At 45.9% G+C, this 20,449-nt stretch overlaps 1 protein-coding gene and 1 pseudogene across 1 annotated transcript in view; one reads left to right on the forward strand and one right to left on the reverse strand.

The window, feature by feature from the left end:
• The window catches only part of LOC115637192 (zinc finger protein 436-like), a 346,365-nt gene that overhangs the window by 309,499 nt on the left and 16,417 nt on the right, over positions 1-20,449 (forward strand). The window lies entirely within an intron of this gene.
• LOC115637189 lies at positions 4,897-19,563 on the reverse strand (annotated as a pseudogene).

Here is a 20,449-nt window from a genome sequence, read left to right on the forward strand (position 1 = left end):
CCCACGTGCATTGCCTTTGAACCTTGTTGTTTGCCTTGTTGTTATATCCCTGTTGTTCCCTGACATGTTAGGTGGGGCAGGGAGGTGGGGGAACCCACCTTCAGGTAGTTGAAGTCTGCTGTCAAATCCCCGCTCTCTTCTCTTCTGCAGACTGAATAACTCCAGCTCCCTCACCCTCTCTTCATACATTATATGCCTAGGTCTCCTAATAATTTTTGTTGCCCTCTGTTGAACACTCTCCAATTTGTCCACATCCTTTCTGGAGCAGGGGGCCCAAAACTGGATGCAGTACTCCAGATGTGGCCACATCAGTGCCAAATAGACGGGAAAAATCACTTCCCTCTATCTGCTGGCAACATTCCTACTAATGCTGCCCAATATGCTGTTAACCTTCCTGGCAACAAGGGCACATTATTGACTCATATCCAGCTTCTTGTCCACTGTAAGCCCCACATCCTTTTCTGCAGAACTGCCACTTAGCCAGTCTATCCCCAGCCTGTAGCGGTGCATGGGACTCTTCCATCCTAAGTGTAGGAATCTGCACTTGTCCTTGTTGAACCTCATCCGATTTCTTTTGGCCCAATCCTCCAATTTGTCTAGGTCACTCTGGATCCAAACCCTACCCTCCAGCGCTTGGATTCTTTATGTGCTTCACAGAGCAAAGAGCATATGTTCCATCACTTCATAGGACAGAGTTTTATGCTATAGGGAGCATTCCCTGTGTGGATCAACACAGATGCACATTGTGACCCTTCTCAGGATGCTGAGGGCCATGAGTCTCCTTGTGGCCACCTGCCATGAGAAAGAGGGACTTTGCATTTGGCAGCTGGATGTTAGTGACCAAACTCACCAGCCTCTCAGGCAGTCAAGCACCCTCCTCCGAGCTACAGAAACCTTGACAGTTGACAATAAAGGCACCTTAACCCCTGAGTTCCTTCAATCTGCCCCCTCTGGGGTCCAGCTCCAATCACCAGATACTCGGGGTATGTCTATACTAGCTGCCGAATCGGCGGGCAGCGATCGATCCAGCGGGGGGTCGATATATCGCGTCTAGTGTAGATGCAATATATCGATCCTCGAGTACTCTTCTGTCAACCACTATACTTCAGCTCGGTGAGAGGCGCAGGCAGAGTCTACTGGGGAGCTGCAGCAGTCGACTCACCACAATGAAGACACCACGGTAAATCGATCTAAGTACATCGACTTCAGCTATGTTATTCATGTAGCTGAAGTTGTGTAACTTAGATTGATTCCCTCCCCTAGAGTAGACCAGGGCTCAGAAAAATTCCAGATCCTCTCTGCCTGAAGCAATGGTACATCCCAGGTTACCAGTTTTACTGTAGCCCACTGCTACTGGATCACACATAGCACTTGAGCACAGTTATTGAACAAAGGGAAATTTCTTTAACAAGGGACAGAGATTTAAACAAACAAATGTGAATGATGGAAACCAACTGTTACCAACAAAACAAAATCACAAAATGCAACCTACACTTTTTAATAGTTACCTTTCCTACCTAAGTAGATTGAAGTCTGAGGTGACAGTCTATTGCAGTGATTGCTAGTCCCTAGGAGCCAGGGCCCTGCCTTTCTTGAAGCATCATTGGTCATAAGTGATCTCCTTAGTGAATGGACCCAGAGTGTTTCGTTCCACCCTGTTATAAAATGAATCAGTCTTTTGTGTATATTCACAGAAAGGACCATTTCCTCATTGTCATATTGTCGTTTACACTTCCACAGGGTTTCAATGTCTATAATTTGTCTTTGATAGTTTTCCATTGGCTTTTCTGGGCTGGTACAAAAGTTGACAATGAAGTAACACATGGCATAACTGGTTAGCAATGGACAGGTGACAATTCCCTCCCACTTGAATGGGCTATTCCCAACAAGACCTTTGATTGGGGTGACTCACTTTCATGACAATACCATATGGGCATAATTTTATATATACTTACGTGACTCCTTCAATAGGACTCAGACACACCTCTTGCAGTGATCAGGAGCAATAATAATTTACAAGCTTTCAGTAGAGATCTCACTGCTATGCTTCTTGGATAAATATCTTAAAAATCAGAGCATTAGGTGTGAGTTTGTCAGATCTGAGGCAGGAATTTCTCGTGAATTACTTTGAACTCTCTGCCAAGTGGCACCAAAGAGCATTTATCACACATGCACTGAGCTATACAGTCACACTCTGATAGAACAGAAAGGCCAACACAAAACATAGAGAAAGGAACAATAGAATATTAAAATGGCAATGGCTGGAACTCAATGTTTGTCTCAGTCTTTGGATTTATGGGCACTAAGAGCTTTTCCCTCAGTTGAACCAGGTGATCGGAAAGCTGGCTCAGCCCTCCACACTAGCAGCTTTCTCACATACAGGGAGATGGGTCAAAATTGCAATTGATGTCATGACTTTCTTTCCAGAGGGGATCAGTCTGTTTAAGGTTGTGTCTACCCTTCAAACACTGGAAATATTCTTCTGAAAACATAACACTGTCTACATTGGGGCTTAGGTCACATTAACTACTTCTCTCAGTGGATTGGATTTTTCACGCCCCTGAGAGATGTGGCCACGTCAACATAGCTTTTCAGTGTAGACTAGCCTCTAGATGGCTTTTAGATATGAAAGGCAATGGACTTCAGCCTTTTCCTTGGTATTCATGGTTGACAACTGCAGGGTTCCTACCTGCTGGATACATCCTATGACAGATGTCAGGCCTTTCCTTTGCAAATTAGAGAAGTGGGGAAGTCAGTGCCGCTTACAGTGTAAGTGGGTAAAAACTTATACAACTTGTCTCCTTGAGCAGTTTTCCTTTTAATAGAAATTGACTTTGAAGCTAAGCAAAATATGCTCTATTTGAAACACACACACAAAAAATCTATACAGACCCAATATTCGCTTATACACTCTTCCTAACACCTATTCTCCCACCCCAACCTTTGGAGTGAGGTTTTCTACCAGAACTCCTTACACTACAGGGGGTAAATTAAATCAAATTAACTTTTGAAGATTAACCATCATTTCCTGTACAACTAAAAAAAAGAAAAAAAAAAGACAACTTTCAGTTTACCAAAATAATTCAGATTATCAAACAATTAGTCTCTTACTCTTTAACCAATAACATCACTTATCATTTCATTTTCACTAGTAACACTAATATATTCAAAGATCACAAATTCTGGTCACATATGTTAGTTTTCCTTAAATCCCCATTGCCAACAACTGAACCTTGGCTCAAGTTGTGCTTTGTCCCTAAACTTCTGTGAGTTCATATGTTTCTGGTTCTTCTGCCATGCGTGTTGGTGGAAGGGGTCTCCTATGTGGGAATGTTAGCATCATGAGGAAAAATACCTCTCTTTTCACCCTTTAAATCTTTCCAAGTAGTAGGAAGTAGGGGAGAAGTGATACAAATGCAGAAAACACAAGAGAAAACTGACTGGTCTACACGAAAGACATTAATCGGTATAATTATTGCTCAGACGTGTGAAAAATCGACATAGCTGAGCAACGTAGTTACACATCTCTAATTCTGTGTAGATAGCACTACATCAGCAGGAGGCCTTGGCCTGCCAAGATAGCCATCTGAGACAATATTGATCTAAACAATTGAACTACACTATGGTCATATGCACTTCCTTCAGTTAGTCGGGGGTCTGCTGTTGTTCACCATTTCCAAGTGGAGACTTTAAATCACTGCTGTGTCTTTGTTAGCATGGCCAGTAAATTGGAGAGTTCTCTCCTATTGACAGAACTGCACTTGAACTTTCTCCATACCATCATGGAAGGATGGGGAAAAAGCAAAGCTGAAGTGAGAAATGATGACTTTAGCAAATGGTCATTTGTCTTAAATCTTCCAATAAATCTGAGCTGAACTAATATCTAACTATGTGACCACATAGCCATCTAGAAAGATAGAAACCCAAATCACAGAGAGATAGAATACATGACAATGGAAGTGTAAATTGAAATTCCAGAGCAGGTTACATCTAATTATTTAGAATCAGAACAAGAGATTCTCCCATCACATTCTCCTCTGATCCATTCAAACATATTTCATTGAGCACTGTCTCAATAGTTATGTTATTTACAACATGCTTAGTATCCTAGCATTCCCATAATGGGGGAAAAAGCAGCCATCATGCCAGAACGGGCTTTACCAACAGATGGAACCTGGGATTTAAACTTGAAATGATCACACTGCATTTAGGATCCATTTGAATTCCCCTTCTTTGATACTTTCATCTCCAGTAATAGCAACTCCGATATAGGATTAAATAAGTCAAAGCATCATCTCCAAGCACAGACAACTGAGAACACTTCATCACATGACACTGAGAAGTGGAGGGGTAGAATGTGATGATGATAAACTCTGCCTGGCTCAGACAAAAGGTAACAATTCTGCCATGATGGGGAAGGAGGGAATCTCTGAGTCACCCCATCTCCTTCCACGTAGCAGAGGGGTTGCTGTGTTAGTATGGATCTGTAAAACGTGACAAAGGGTCCTGTGGCACCTTGTAGACTAACAGCCATATTGTCACATAAGCTTTTGTGGGTGAATCCCCACTTCATCAGATGGATGTAGTGGAAATTTCCAGAGGCGGGTATAAATATGCAAGGAAGAATCAGGATAGAGATAACAAGGTTAGTTAAATCAGGGAGGATAGGGCTCTCTTCTAGCAGTTGAGGTGTGAACACCAAGGGAGGAGAAACTGCTTTTGTAGTTGGCTAGCCATTCACAGTCTTTGTTTAATCCTGAGCTGATGGTGTCAAATTTGCAAATGAACTGAAGCTCAGCAGTTTCTCTTTGAAGTCTGGCCCTGAAGTATTTTTGCGGCAGGATGGCTACTTTTAAGTCTGCTATTGTGTCTCCAGGGAGATTGAAGTGGTCTTCTACAGGTTTTTGTATATTGCTTATGCTCCAATATGTATTTTAGTCTATAAAGTGCCACAGGACTCTGTCGCTTTTTATATCTCCTTCCAGTATCACAGAGGCTGAAATGACACTTTATTCCTGCCCCTGCTCCTCTTCATTTAAATGCAATATGAAAAGTTCTCATTATAACTGCTCTTCAGCACAACATGAGAACAATTGGCAATGACACAATCTCTATCACTGGTGACTCTAACAATAACTTTGCAGTAGGAGGAATGGTATAAATGTGATGCTCCCTGGTTCCTGATAGGAAGGGCACATTAGAATTACTCACAGGAGAATGGAATTGATAGAAAGGACAAATGAGTCCCCCTCAAAGAGGTCAAACTGCAAAATGCAAAAATGGGCCACTCACTCATCTGGACAAGCTGAGGGATATTGGTGCTACAAACAGCTTTTAAAAGTTACTATGTGGGAATCAGGAAAGTATTAAAGTATTGATACCCCTAGAGGGTTTTATGGTGTTGATCCCCCTTGCAGATTCTCTGATGGCTCACATGGGCTCAGTGGCAAGACAAAGTTTTCCCACACTCACTGCTTCCATTGGGTCTCATACCTGTGTGGATTCTCTGATGGCCAATAAGCTGCTGGCGGTGAATGAAGGTTTTCCCACACTCACGGCATTTATAGGGCCTCTCCCCTGTGTGGATCCTCTGATGCCCAGTAAGGTGAGAGATGCGAGTGAAGCTTTTCCCACAGTCATGGCATTTATAGGGCCTCTCCCCTGTGTGGATTCTCTGATGTTGAGAAAGGACTGATCTGTAAGTGAAGGTTTTCCCACACTCACTGCATTCGAAAGGCCTCTCCCCTGTGTGGATTCTCTGATGAACAGAAAGGTCTGAGCTGGTAATAAAGCTTTTCCCACATTCACTGCATTTATAGGGCCTCTCCCCTGTGTGGATTCTCTGATGTTGGGAAAGGTCTGTGCTGGTAATAAAGCTTTTCCCACACTCACGGCATTCATAGGGCCTCTCCCCTGTCTGGATTCTCTGATGGTGAGAAAGGGCTGAGCTGCTAGAGAAACTTTTTCTACACTCATGGCATTCATAGGGCCTCTCCCCAGTGTGGATTCTCTTATGCCCAGTAAGGTGAGACCTGTGAGTGAAGCTTTTCCCACACTCATGACATTCATAGGGCCTTTCCCCTGTGTGGATTCTCTGATGAATAGAAAGGGCTGAGCTGGTAATAAAGCTTTTCCCACACTCACTGCACATATAGGGCCTCTTCCCTGTGTGGATTCTCTTATGATGAATAAGATTTGATCTGAAAGTGAATGTTTTCCCACACTCATTGCATTCAAAGGGCCTCTCCCCTGTGTGGATTATCTGATGTCAAGAAAGGGCTGATCTGCAAGTGAAGGTTTTCCCACACTCATGGCATTCATAGGGCCGGTTCCCTGTGTGGATTCTCTGATGTTTAGAAAGGTCTGAACTGGTAACAAAGCTTTTTCCACACTCACGGCATTCATAAGGCCTCTCCCCTGTGTGGATTCTCTGATGAACAGAAAGGTCTGAGCTGCAAGTAAAGGTTTTCCCACACTCAGTGCATGTATTTTTCCTCTTTCCCAGGAAGATTTCCTGCTGTGTTGCGGTTTCCTTGACAACCTTCTGAGTTCCCCGACTGGAAATAAATTTACCCATTTTCTCCCCTGGCTGGTTTCCTTGCTCTCTTTCTGGTCTGTGCTGAATCTCACAGCATTTTCCCTGCTCATGACTCCTGGACATATTCCTTTTCAATCTTTGCGATAATTCTCTGTGTTTATCCACTTGCTCAACATTTTCCTGCTGAGAATTCTGCTCCTCTTTCTCACATACCATTGCATCACCCGCTGTAATAAGAGACAGAAACCTCAAAACAGGGATGGAGAGGGGAAGGCCAAACCAAAACAAATACTTGAGAGAGGTCAAATAAAAACAAGAACTGAACTCTTCCAAACGCTTCCCCTAAACAGGAGAGAAGAGGGGATCAATTCGGACCTCACGTCCCATCCAAATTCACAGGGAGAAGGGAGGAAGCTACTGCCTGATGTCTGCTAGGGTCTACAGGAAGCCATGAGATATATTTACCCTGAGGATACAACCCCTGCTAGGCACAATAACGAACTGAGGAGCCTTCCAAGGGCATTGTAGGGTATCCCAGATGTTTCCTTCAAACACTTACAGATTCTGAGTTGGTTTAATCTTTCCTCACCTGTGCAGGGAACCCTCAGGATCTCTCTTTCCTCTGAACCCTGGAGGTCTGGGACCCATGGCTCTTCCCCTTGTTCCACCTGGGAGATTATATGAGGTTTGGAAACTGGAAACCCTGCTCAGATGAAAGAAAACAAAGGAGTTCAGTTGATGTCATATGATTGTGTCATAAAAAACACTATTAATTTAACTTCAGTGCTTAGTGTGACCCAGTGTGCCTGGGGCAGTCCACACTGAAAATTCCAAGATCGGGGCAGGCTGAAAAAGGGAGAGCAGATGCTCCCAAAACTGGTGGTTAACACGGAACTTAAATTCACCCATCAGTCACCAACTGTGCTTCTGACCCCCACACTGGTTATCGAGAAACTGAAAAAAGACATCACACGGCCCCCTTTACTGCATTCCAGTTCTCTGACTCCCAATCAGCACCTAGGTCCGGCACAGTGAGAGGTTATTTAAAAACTCTACTCACATAAACAAAGTGTTCTTCTGACCCCAGAGTCAGCCACATTACCAGCTCTGTATAGATTTGGATCTTACCCAGAATACTTTGATGCCAGTCAATCCTTAACATCTACATTAAAGCTTTATAAGCAAGAAAACATCTAAAGGTTTATTATAAAAGAAGGAAAGAAAAAGGAAGTTGTTAAAATGGGAAAACAGTCAGATACATTCAGAAATCTATATATGTGGTTCTTAGCAGTATTGGTGAGTTTCTGGCTTGAAAGGCTCTCTGGTACGCATCGTCATTCAGTCCTTTGTTCCAGGGTTCAGTTTGAAGAGAAGTTGCTCCACAGGTAAGAAGAGGGATTCAAGACAAAATGGAGATGACGCAGCTGCCCTTTATATTCCTTTTGCCACGTGGCTGCTGCTTCCTGTGTCCCAAACACAAGCTTCACAGCACCTGGCATGGAAAAGCCTTGGAGGTCTCAGTACACACGCATACCCCTACATGTCTTGCTGACTCAATAGGTTCATTGTACAGCTGATGACCCCGGATGGCCATCAAGCAGGCTGGGCAGCACTGATGCCAATACGTCTGGTGGTGTCACTCAGAAACACTACACAAGTCTGGAATACAGATATACCCTACATATCTATAACTCACAATACAAAGATAGAAACAAGATTATCAAACTTGGAAAATCATAACATTTTCATTGACACCTTACATGGCATATCTAGCACGATTCATTGCAATTTCATCATATTGGTACTTATAATAAAATAATAATAATATAAAGTGTCTCTCAATTCCATACAGTGTCATTTAATAAACCAGTGAATTCCCAGGACCGGTTCCCCAGGTGTTGAAGATGCTAAACACCTTGCTAGTGAGGGACTGAAATAGCCACAGATATGGTGGGAACACATAGACAAACACTGTGCACGTCTGTACCCCTATGTCCACTCTTCTAGCAAATTAGGATCAATTTTGTTCATAGCATGTGTCAGGGCTGAATCTCCACTCTGTCACTCTGAGTGCAGAAAGTGGGGGCCCGCCAGGATTCTAAAAATTAATTTGTGCAACTTTAGGCTTGTATTAAACCCCCAAAGTTACAGCTTTTTTCTGACCTTGGCTTGGTAAATGCTGCCACCACCCAAATGCAAAAAATCCCCAAACCCTTGGACTCAGGAAGGAGCACTTGAGAATTCTTCAATCTGGGGTACCCTCAAGCCCTTTCACCGCCCCTCCGGGAAAGAGCTGAGAAAGAAAACAAAGGAAATTAGCTGTGGCTATCAGATAATCAAGCAACATGCACAAACCTCTTAGGACACCAAAAATCCAATCCTGTTCTTAAAAGAGGTAAATGTTATTAAAATTGGAAAGGAAAACAATACATCTGGAACTTGAGCTTTTGCTAGATTTTAAAAGAAATAATTTTTGTAAGCACCCAAAATAGCTTTCTTGGGGATTCAGCTTAAAGCTTAGAAGCAAACAAAAGCATCTGGGATAGCACAGAGGAGCTCCAAAAGTCAAAATAAAAAATATAAACCTGATTGTGTCTGTCTAAACATTCCCTGTCCAAATCATTTCTTCTAGGTATGGAAGACGAATTTTCAAACCTGCTTCAAGCCATACCAGCATTGCCGTGTTGCTTCCCTTCTCCAGAGAACAACAGACAAAGGGAAAGTTACTGTCCCATTTAAAAAAGTTCTAGTCTTTCCATTGGCTCTTTTGGTCAGGTGCCCACTCCTTTTCTTTTACCTGTGCGCTTGTTAACCCTTTACAGATAAAACAAGGAGAGAAGTCACACCAACAAGGATTTTACAGCAATCTGGCTGGCTGGGTGTTTATAAAAAGGAGATTCCTCCCCTCCCCTTCATTTATCACTGTATGGCTTGTGAGGCAACATTTTAAGGAGGATATTCCGTAGATTATAACTTTTCAAATGTGTAGCAACATTGTATGTCAAGTTATGAGATTTTACGGTATGATATTACTGAAGAAGTTGCAACCCTAACCCTAAGTTCCTCAGAGACAGCAAGGCAAACAGCTGGTCAAATAGCCATTCTCCAGGAGGGGGAAGGTGTGAAGAAGACATTCACATTCCATCACAGGGACCACTTGAAGCTCATATCTATGACAGACTGTCACCAGGACTCAGCTGAGAACGGAATTTGTTTCTAGTACAAAGGACTGCATTATAAAAAAAGTGAGGAAAATGCATGAGACTCTCTCTCCCCTTTCCCTCTGCTCATAACTCCTGAAGAACTGAATGCGGGCAGCAGGGGCAGGTTAGAGGGATTCCTGGCTGAAAGGAAAGCCAGCCTGTCTCAGCAGATGGGGAGAGAAACATTTGTTTTAAATCCAATTTAGCTTGATAAGTTAAACATTAGTTTGTGTTTTATCTTGCATTTCTTTTGTAAACAATTCTGACTTTCATGCCTCATTACTTGCAGTCACTGAAAATCTTTTTTTTTTTCAGTAGTTAACAATCTTGGTTTATTTTTTTTATCTAACCAGTGTGGTTGAATTAAAGTGTGTTGGAAACTCCATCTGGAATAACAACACTGGTGCATGTCATTTTCCATTGATGAAATAACAGATTTCATATGAGCTCCCATTGTTCAGTAGTGTGCTGGACAGGACAAGTTGCACATTTCTGGGGGATGTCTGTGGGCAGAGAATTTTCTGGGGTTCTTCTGTGGGGTACTGTCATTCGGGACTTGCTGACTAGCAGCACTCAATACTATGTAGCTGGGAGCGAGTTACATGTTGGAGACTGTGTGTTAACTGCCCAGGAGTGGCTGTTCTCACAGTAAAGCAGTGTAAAAAGCACCCCAGCTTGGGGAGCTGAGGGGACACAGCTGTTCAACACTCCAGATTGTACTGTGCTTATTGTCACATACACTCAATTTCAAAGTCTCCTAAAACACAGAGAAAGTAAATCCACGTCCCAGAAATCAAAGTCTCCAGATAGAGGGCAAGTCTCCCTGGCTCTGCTTCTTGCTGACAGACAGATCCAGAGACAAAGAGAGAGTGTCCCAGGGAAGCTGGAAACATAAGCGTGGGGCTCAGTGGAGAAAGGGAACAGGAAGGGCAGGGATATTACTGAATGCAGGATTTCAGCAGTACTAGATGTCAGGGTAGCACATAGTGCAGCCCATTGGAAAACATAATTCCAAATATACATATAAAATGATGGGGTCTAAATTAGTCATTTCCATTGATTTATATAAGGGCAGTAAGATAGTCTCTGTATTATTGTCTATCCCTTTAAAAATAATTCCTAATATCCTGTTTGCTTTTTTGACTTCTGCTGCATACTGCTGGATGTCTTCAGAGAACTATCCACAATGACAAAAAGATCTTTTTCCTGATTAGCTGTAGCTAAATTAGCCCCCCCCATATTGCATATATATTTGGGGTTATTTTTTCCAACGTGCATTACTTGACATTTATCCACATTAAATTTCATTTGCCATTTTGTTGCCCAATCACTTAGTTTTGTGAGATCTTTTTGAAGTTCTTCACAGTCTGCTTTGGTCTTAACTATCTTGAGCAGTTTAGTGTCATCTGCAAACTTTGCCAACTCACTGTTTACCCCTTTCTCCAGATCATTTATGAATAAGTTGAATAGGTTTGATCCGAGGACTGACTCTTGGGGAACACCACTAGTTACTCCTCTTCATTCTGAAAATTTACCATTTATTCCTACCCTTTGTTCCCTGTCTTTTAACTAATTCTCAATCCATGAAAAGATCTTCCCTCTTATCCCATGATAACGTAATTTATGTAAGAGCCTTTTGTGAGAGACCTTGTCAAAGGCTTTCTGGAAATAAGTACACTACATCCACTGGATCCCTCTTGTCCACATGTTTGTTGACACCTTCAAAGAACTCTAATAGACTAGTAAGACATGATTTCCCTTCACAGAAACCATGTTGACTTTTGCCCAACAATTTGTATTCTTCTATGTGCCTGACAATTTTATTCTTTACTATTGTTTCAACTAATTTGCCTGGCACAGATGTTAGACTTACCGGTCTGTAATTGCCAGGATCGCCTCTAGAGCCCTTTTGAAATATTGGCGTTACATTAGCAATCTTCCAGTCATTGGGTACAGAAGCTGATTTAAAGGATAGGTTACAAACCATAGCTAATAGTTCCTCAATTTCACATTTGAGTTCCTTCAGAACTCTTGGGTAAATACCATCTGGTTCCGGTGACTTATTACAGTTCAGTTTATCAATTAGTTCCAAAACCTCCTCTAGCGACACTTCAATCTGTGGCAATTCCTCAGATTTGTCACCCACAAATGGTTTAGGAATCTCCCTAACATCCTCGGCCATGAAGACTGAAGCAAAGAATGCATTTAGCTTCTCCGCAATGACTTTATAGTCTTTAAGGACTCCTTTTGTATCTCAATCATACAGGGACCCCACTGGTTGTTTAGCAAGCTTCCTGCTTTTGATGTACATAAAACACATTTTGTTATTACCTTCTGAGGTTTTGGCTAGCTGTTCCTCAAACTCCTTTTTGGTTTTTCTTATTACATTTTTACACTTAATTTGGCAGTACTTATGCTTCCTTCTATATACACCTCACTAGGAGTTGACTTCCACTTTTTAAAAGATGCCTTTTTATCTCTCACTGCTTCTTTTACATGGTTAAGCCAAGCCACAGTGGCTCTTTTTAGTTCTTTTGCTGTGTTTTTTAATTTGGGGTATATATGTAAGTTGGGCCTCTCATATTGTGTCTTTGAAAAGCATCCATGCAGCTTGCAGGGATTTCACTCTAGTCACTGTACCTTTTAATTTCTGTTTAACTAACCCCCTCATTTTTGCATAGTTCTCCTTTCTGAAATTAAATGCCACAGTGTTGAGCTGTTCTTCCCAACACAGGAATGTTAAATTTTGTTAGATTATGATCACTATTTCCAAGCGGTGTTATAGTTACCTCTTGGACAAGATCCTGCACTCCACTCAGAACTAAATGGAGAGTTGCTTCTCCCCTTGCGGATTCTTGTACCAGCTGCTCCAAGAAACAGTCATTTCAAGTATCGAGAAATTTTCTCTCTGCATTTTGTCCTGAGCCAACATGGACCCAGTCAATATGGGGATAATTGAAATCCCCCACTATAATGGAGTTCTTTATTTTGAGAGCCTCTCTAATCTCCCTTCGCATTTCATCCTGACTATCACTGTCTTTGACAGGTGGTCGATAATAGATCCCTATTGTTATATTTTTATTAGAGCATGGAATTACTATCCATAGAGATTCTATGGAACATGCAGTTTCATTTAAGATTTTTACTTCATCTGAGTCTACATTTTCTGTAACATACAGTGACACTCCCCTCCCCACCCGCCAAGTATGACCTACTCTGTCCTTCCGATATATTTTGTACCCTGGAATGATTGTGTCCCATTGATTGTTCTCACTCCACAAGGTTTCTGTGATGCCTATTATGTCAATATCCTCTTTTAACACAAGGCACTCTAATTTTCCCCTTCTTATTATTTACACTTCTAGCATTTGTGTACATGCACTTTAAAAACTTGTCACTGCTTATTTGTCTGCCCTTTTCTGATGTGTTAGATTCTAAGAGAAGTTTCTGTCTGATCCACGTGCTCTTCTGCAGCCATTGGCTTTCCCCCATCTCTTAGTTTAAACACTCCTCTGCAACCTTTTTAATTTTAAGTACCAGCAGTCTGGATCCACTTTGGTTTAGGTGAAGCCCATCCGTCCTGTATAGGCTCCCCCATCCCCAAAGTTTCCCCAGTTCCTAATAAATCTAAACTCCATCTCTCTACACTATCAACTCATCCACGCATTGAGACTCTGAAGTTCTGCCTGCCTACCTGGCTCTGTGTGTGGAACTGGGAGCATTTCTGAGAATGCCACCATAAACGTCCTGGATTTCAGTCTCTTTCCTAGCAGACCAAATTTGGCCTCCAGGATGTCTCACCTACCCTTCCCTATGTCATTGGAATCTACATGTACCATGACCACTTGCTCCTCCCCAGCACTACACATAAATCTATCTAGATGCCTTGAGAAATTCGCAACCTTCGCACCAGGCAGGCAAGTCACCATACAGGTCTCCCGGTCATCACAAACCCAGATATCCTTGTTTCTAATGATCGAATCTCCCAATAACAGCTGCCTTTTCTTAATGAAAAGTTCCCTCCCCCGCTGAGGTAACCTCAGTGCAAGAGGTTACCCCAACACTATCTGGAAGGAGGGTCCCAACTATGAGAAGCTTTCCCTCTGCTCCTGTTGACTGCTCTCATTCCCTGGGCCTATCATCCTCCTCAGTCTGACCGGAGTTTGGACAATTCTAATGTGTCCCAAAAAGCCTCATCAACATACTTCTCTGCCTTCCTTAGCTCCCCCAGTTAAAACACCCTGGCCTCCAAAGCCTCCACACGGTCTCTGAGGGCCAGGAGCTCCTTGCACCAAATGCACACATACATGCATAAAATAAGAACGGCCGTACTGGGTCAGATTCAAAGGTCCATCTAGCCCAGTATCCTGTCTACCGACAGTGGCCAGTGCAAGGTGCCCAAGAGGGAGTGAACCTAACAGGCAATGATCAAGTGATCTCTCTCCTGCCATCCACCTCCATCCTCTGACAAACAGAGGCTAGGGACACCATTCCTTACCCATCCTGGCTAATAGCCATTGATGAACTTAACCACCATGAATTTATCCAGTTCTCTTTTAAACCCTGTTATAGTCCTAGCCTTCACAACCTTCTCAGATAAGGAGTTCCACAAGTTGACAGTGCGCTGCTTGAAGAAGAAATTCCTTTTATTTTCTTTAAACCTGCTGCCTATTAATTTCATCTGGTGACCCCTAGGAAGCTTCTGCTAATTATGCTGCACTTAACCCTGTTTTACTTGAGCAAACAGGAGATATTTGACACTGTGCGATACGGCTCCTGTGCTCTGTTCCCAAAGCATTCCGCAGCAGGGGAGGGCCTCCGGTAGCGTGCGTTTCACTGGCATATTGAGGTGATACTGAAACTGGGCAGAGTAGAAGTGGCATTGTGGGGCTGGTGTAAACCTTAACTCTCCATTTCCACTTCCAAGAACCGAGAGGACAGTAACCCTTACCCAGTGAGGTCACATTCTCATAGTTCTCCTGCATAACATCCCAGTAGAGGGCTCTCTAAGTGGGGGCCAGCACAGCCCACTCTTCCCTAGTGAAATACACAGCCACCTCCTCGAAGGTTACCGGCCCCTGAAAGAGCAAGAGTCCAACATTCAGTACCTGCTGCCCCATTCACAGCCCCACTATTTGTGGGGAGAGGAGACCATTAAAGGGAAGCCCTAGGTGGATTGCAATCAACAAAGTCCCACCCCTACCCTGCTCAGAGCATCCAGGAAACATCAGAGTGAGGGGACAAAGAGAGAGTCCCTTATCTCTCCCAGCAGATCCATCACATACCTACTAGCCACACATTGATAGAGGAGAGGGAGGCCCTAGCAGGGACCAGGGAGAGATCCCTGGTAGGAAACCCAACAGCCTTCTCATTGTGAGGAGCTGGATATGAAGGGAGGGGAATCTCCCCTTACCCTCACTGGTGGGTATCCCCTTCATATCTCACAGCGGCCACTGGTTAGTCGGGTCAGGCTCCAGCACTATGAGTCTGGTCAGTTTTCCCAGCCCCATGCAGCTGGGTTATTTTCTGCTCCACAAACTAGAGCATTTCCACCTCCGAACCTTATGGGTCTGTTCCTAGAATCTAGGCCACTTATTAAACAACTCCCACCAGGTTTGTCACCCCCTGCCCTCCCTTTCTCCACCCTGTGCATTTCGTGCCCCGATCCAACCTCCACACCAGACTGTGCAAACCTTCCTATCTCCGGTGTATTTGCTGTCCCTCTCCCTCCTGAACGAACCCACCAACCCCTCCTCAAAAAAATAATCCCTACCTGGGCTGGCTCCACTGCAGCCATTTTTCTTCCTTGTGTCATGGGAGGATGGGATGAGCTGGAGAAAAACATGGACATCATTCTGCAGCCCTGGCAGGGCGAGAAGGGCAGTTATGGAGGTTTCAGAACAGGCTTTAGTTAATTTCACATCACGAATTCCCCCAGGCCCTTTCCCTCCAGACAGACATTCTAGACACTGCCGTGCTGGGAACATGCTTGATCTCTTTATTGGAGTGTAAACCTGGCCCCTCCTGCCAGGCTAAGTCCACAGACACATTTTTAACCTCCCTTTTCCCTCCCCTCATCCCGTAACAAAGTCTCTGAACACAAGGCTAGAAAAGAGCAGAACCAAAGGAGTCACTGGGGGGGATTCCCTCGGACATTGACCCCAGGCAGTCACACCCAAGCAGGGAGAATATGGAGTCAGGAATCGGCTTTTCCTCTGTCTGAGCCATTTCTTGTTCACTGGAAAGTGGTTCTGCCCAGCGATACTGCAATACCTGTGTCTGGGTGGACTAAAGAGCTGGAAATCTCTCCCCCTACTCATTTCTCCAACTGCCCCTTTCAGTCTCTCTTTCCCCTGTCCTCTCTCCCTGACCCTCTGGCTGGGAAAGTCCCATTCCTGGGGGCTTTGCTCTCTCATGGCTGGATTTTCTCTTGGCAATTGATAATGGGAGGAGAGGCTGTTTGTATAGAGTCACTTTCTTGCTAGTCCCCAGCACATTCCCTGAGGTCTTTCAGTTACCTGGAGTCTATGGTAGAATTTGTATTAACAGGGCCCAGGGCTGCCCCAAGGGGCTAGTACAAATGGAAAAAGCCATCACCTGGGCTGGGCAGAGAAGCAGCTTTAATTAAGGTCACATCCCAGCACAGAACCCTGCTGGGGGAGCAGCAGCTGCTAAGCCTGGTCTCCCAGATCACAATGGAGGCTGCAGCGTCTGACCTAGGAAGCTGAACCCCAATATCCTGAGCAGAGAAGGACAGAGCGTTTGAGCAGCTTCCCTCCTTTAGCTCTCTGGGGAGAGCAGCTAATGAGAGAGCCTCCTTCCAGGGAGAATTGCTAATCTCGTTTGCCCCACTGTGCATTTGGAGTCACTCCTTGTCTTTCCACGCACTGACTCTGGATTAACAATGGTCTCAATGAAAGCAGATTTCAGAAAGATTGAGTCCAGAATGCTCTGGAAGAGACCACTGTGTGGCATTTCTAGCCCCCTTCCCACCTGCATCACCCATCAGATCTAGTATAAAGACTCAGGGCACAAATTTTCCTAATGAAACTGGAAGGTCCTGGAGTTTTCAAGATGTTTGATAAGTGGATAGAAAGTTATCATGACGACTGGGCGTGGCTGGGGAAGGCTGGACAGTGCTTGGAGCCAGGATTCTGGCACAAGCTGATCAGAGAGAAAAAGCATGGTTAGTAGCAGACACCAGAGCCTCCATCCAGGGGCCCCCAGACACCCCCTCTACCCAGACCCCGCAGTCAGGGTCCCACCAGATATTCTCTGGGACTCAACCCCTAAAATCCCTCAACAGGGACTCCAGATACCCCTCAGCACCCCACTGGCCAAAGAACCCCCAGCAGACATCACTGGCAGGCTGGGAATCCTAAAGGGTTCCCTCCACCAAGAGTCCCCCAACAGCCAGGGACCACTCCCCTCAGGGGACCCCTCACTGGGAATTCAGTCCCTCACTGCCTGCCTAAGACCACCACCTGTCCTCCAGCAGGACCTGCCATGCCGTTTGCCTGGGACCCCCTGATGCTTTACAATGGGACCCCTCCCTCTGCTTGCCTGGCATCCCGACCTAGCGCCTGGGACTCCCCCACCCAGTCCTGTGCATTGGGCATGACAGAGCCCCTGGCACCGCACCAGGCTCCCTCTAACCTCCTGCCCCGCCTCCCCAGGAGACGCCCACCCTCACTGTTCTGCACCAACAAGTCCCCAGTGATACCCACTTCTAGGACCCATAGTCTCAGGGCTGGGCACATCAGAACTCCCCCCCCCAACCTGCAGAACCCACCAATTTGATCAGGGTACCCCCTGCCCAGTCACCCAGAGGCCTCCCCCACCCACAATGCCCCTTCACCTGCAATCTCCCCACACAGACACCCCATCCCCTATCCCAGCAACACTGTTACCTCACTGTGTCTGCTAAGTGGATAGAAAGTTATCACTGCCCCCTGCTGGACAGTCACACAAGCAGAGGGAGCCCTGGGGGGTGCTTCTTTAACAGGAGAATGGAAGGCCTGCAGGGCAAGAAAGGTCCAGGCCCTGTCACTAGCTACATCTTAGCACTGCGGGAAGCAACCCCTCACAGAGACCATTTGTCATGGGCTTTGGGATACTTCTGCCAGCTAGAGAAAAGAAAAGGGTCCAGCCAACTCTCCTGTTACCAACTGGGAACCACTGATCCCCCAAAAAGTGGGAGGCCTCTGGATTTGATGGGTATTAAATATGTTTAGAGAAGAAAGTGAAACATCAGAGGGATTTTATATCAGTTGTTGAGATAAAGTAAAATCTGAGTGTTTCACATCAATATTTGATAACTGAATAGAGAGAAAATGGGCAACATTTACCAACATTTTATATCTGTGTTCAGGAATCTGCGAAAAGGTGTAACTTTGAGATTTTCTTTGTATTTTATAATGAGAGAGACAGGGAAAAATCTCAGGCCACAGTCAATTAGAAATAGACAATTAGAGAAAATGTGGGGCTTAGGATATTTTTTTATCAATCTTTGAGATTTGCAGAGAATATGTGTCAGAAACTATGCAATTGATAACATGAGAGAGGGAGGAGGGATAGCTTAGTGGTTTGAGCACTGGCCTGCTAAACCCGGGGTTGTGAGCTCAATCCTTGAAGGGGCCATTTAGAGATCTGCGGTAAAAATCTGTTGGAGGATTTAGTTGTGGATTGGTCCTGCTTTGAGCAGGGGGTTGGACTAGATACATCCTGAGGTCCCTATGATTCTATGAACACCACCAAGATCTGAGGGGATTTTATATTGCTGTTTAATAACTAGAGGGAAAAGGGGGACTGTTGGACTGGATTTTATATGACTAATCCAATACATATACAGAAAGTCATGGTTCCTGCCACCCCCACCATTCACGTGGGCAGCAGGGAGTCCTTTGAGAAGCTACTTTAAGAGGGCAAAGGCGGGTGGAGGAGCTGGAAGATCCCTGGATGAGGAAAGGGGGCAGCAGTGGGGAATGGGCAGGTGAATGGAAACTGGTGGCTGGGGACAACTGTGTTGGTAATCAGGGGGCAGTAACTGGGACTGGGAAACCGGAGTCCGGGCAGTCCCCATGGGGGCATGTGCCCCTCCCTTCCCCACCCTGGCAAGGAACTGGCATCTCATCCCATCCCCACGCCAGGGGCAGCCACGTTCTGGGGAATGACCCAGCGCAACAATTTCCCACCTAAACAAGGACAAATCACTGCAGATAAAATGGGAGGGAAAATCCCCCAGCTTGGAGAGATTTTAAACAGACATTTGAGAATTATGGAGAGACCAGGGGGAAACAGAGGAATCGAGAGAGGGGATCATTGGAGGGGGAGGGGGGAATCTCCCCGGATTTTACACCCCTGTGAGATGCAGAGAGAGAAAAGGGGCAGAACCAGAGAGAATTCATATTGGGGGCGAGAGGCGCAAACAGGGACAGGATCCAATTAACTCCCCTTCCCCCGCCACTTCCCCCCCCCGGGAATTTCCTGGCTGCCCAGAGACAGTTGAACTCCCCCCGCCCCTGGTCCCATCGACCTTCCCCCCCCGCAACTCCGGCTTCTCCCCTCCCCGCCCGACATCCCCCCACATGGGCCCCCCCATCCCAGCGGGGCCCGGGCGGATCCTGCTGCAACTCCTGGGGCAGAGGTAGCTCCGAGGCTTCTCCCAAGTTCCCCGGGGCCGAGAGTCACTTTCCTGCCCACCCGCCCCCCACCGGGGTCTCTCACTCACCGGCTCACACTGAAGCGGCAACAGCAGCTTTATTATCCCTCCCCCACCGGGGCTCGCAAGGAGCATGCGCAATTTCAGTTGCTGTCCCCCTCCCTTAGCTGGGCTAGAGAGGGCGGAGGCGCTCCCGGGGCAGGCTGGGAGATGTAGTTCCGGGCTCTCCCTGGACCGGAAGTGATGTCAGCGAGGGAGGCGGAGCTGGAGCCGGGGGGGCGGAGGTGAAAGCGGTCGGGAGTTGCCTTGGGGGGACCTGGGAAAGGGGCGGGGGGGCAAGTGTCGGTGCAGGCTGGACATGGCGGGGGGGAGGTAGGGCCGGTGACCCTCGAGGAGCGGAGAGAGAAGGGGGAGCTGAGATCCCTTCGGATTTATCGCTGCCCCCTCCCATGGAGACCTCCCCCATCCCCTTTCTCTCTAGGGAGCAGCGAGCAAGATCCATGGTGACCCCCCCCGCCCCCAAATCCCTTAGAAGTTCCCTATTCCCCTCCCCCGATTGTGCCCAATTTTCTCTCCATTTCACCAGTGTCCAGCTCTCATTCTGGCTGGTGAGGGCTCTTGGGGGTATCTGGGTCCCTGGCCAGGGACTCTGGGGACTGGGTGCCACGGAAGATCTGGCGGGACCCTGACTAGGGTTGTGGGGGTGTCTCAGGCCCCTGGCTGTGGGCTCTGGGCTCTGGATACTCGGGGATGTCAGGGGGCTGCTACTAACCATGATCCTGCTCCCTGATCAGCTTGTGCCAGAATCCTGGCTCCAAGCACTGCCAGGCAACCCCCAGCCATGCCCACTCACCCTGATAACTTTCTATCCACTTATCAAACACTGTGAGGTGAAATCACAGATTTTTCTTTTCTCCCCTCTTGAAAGCTGCAGGAATTTCCGGTCCCTTAGGGAATATTCATGCCCCACCGCCTGAAGTCCTTATCCTAGGTCTAGGGGGTGAGGGAGGTGGGAAGGGGTTCAGCACTGGCAAACGATGGTCTCTT

The sequence above is a fragment of the Gopherus evgoodei genome, chromosome 19 (genome assembly GCF_007399415.2).
Source record: "Gopherus evgoodei ecotype Sinaloan lineage chromosome 19, rGopEvg1_v1.p, whole genome shotgun sequence".
Taxonomy (NCBI): Eukaryota; Metazoa; Chordata; order Testudines; family Testudinidae; genus Gopherus; species Gopherus evgoodei.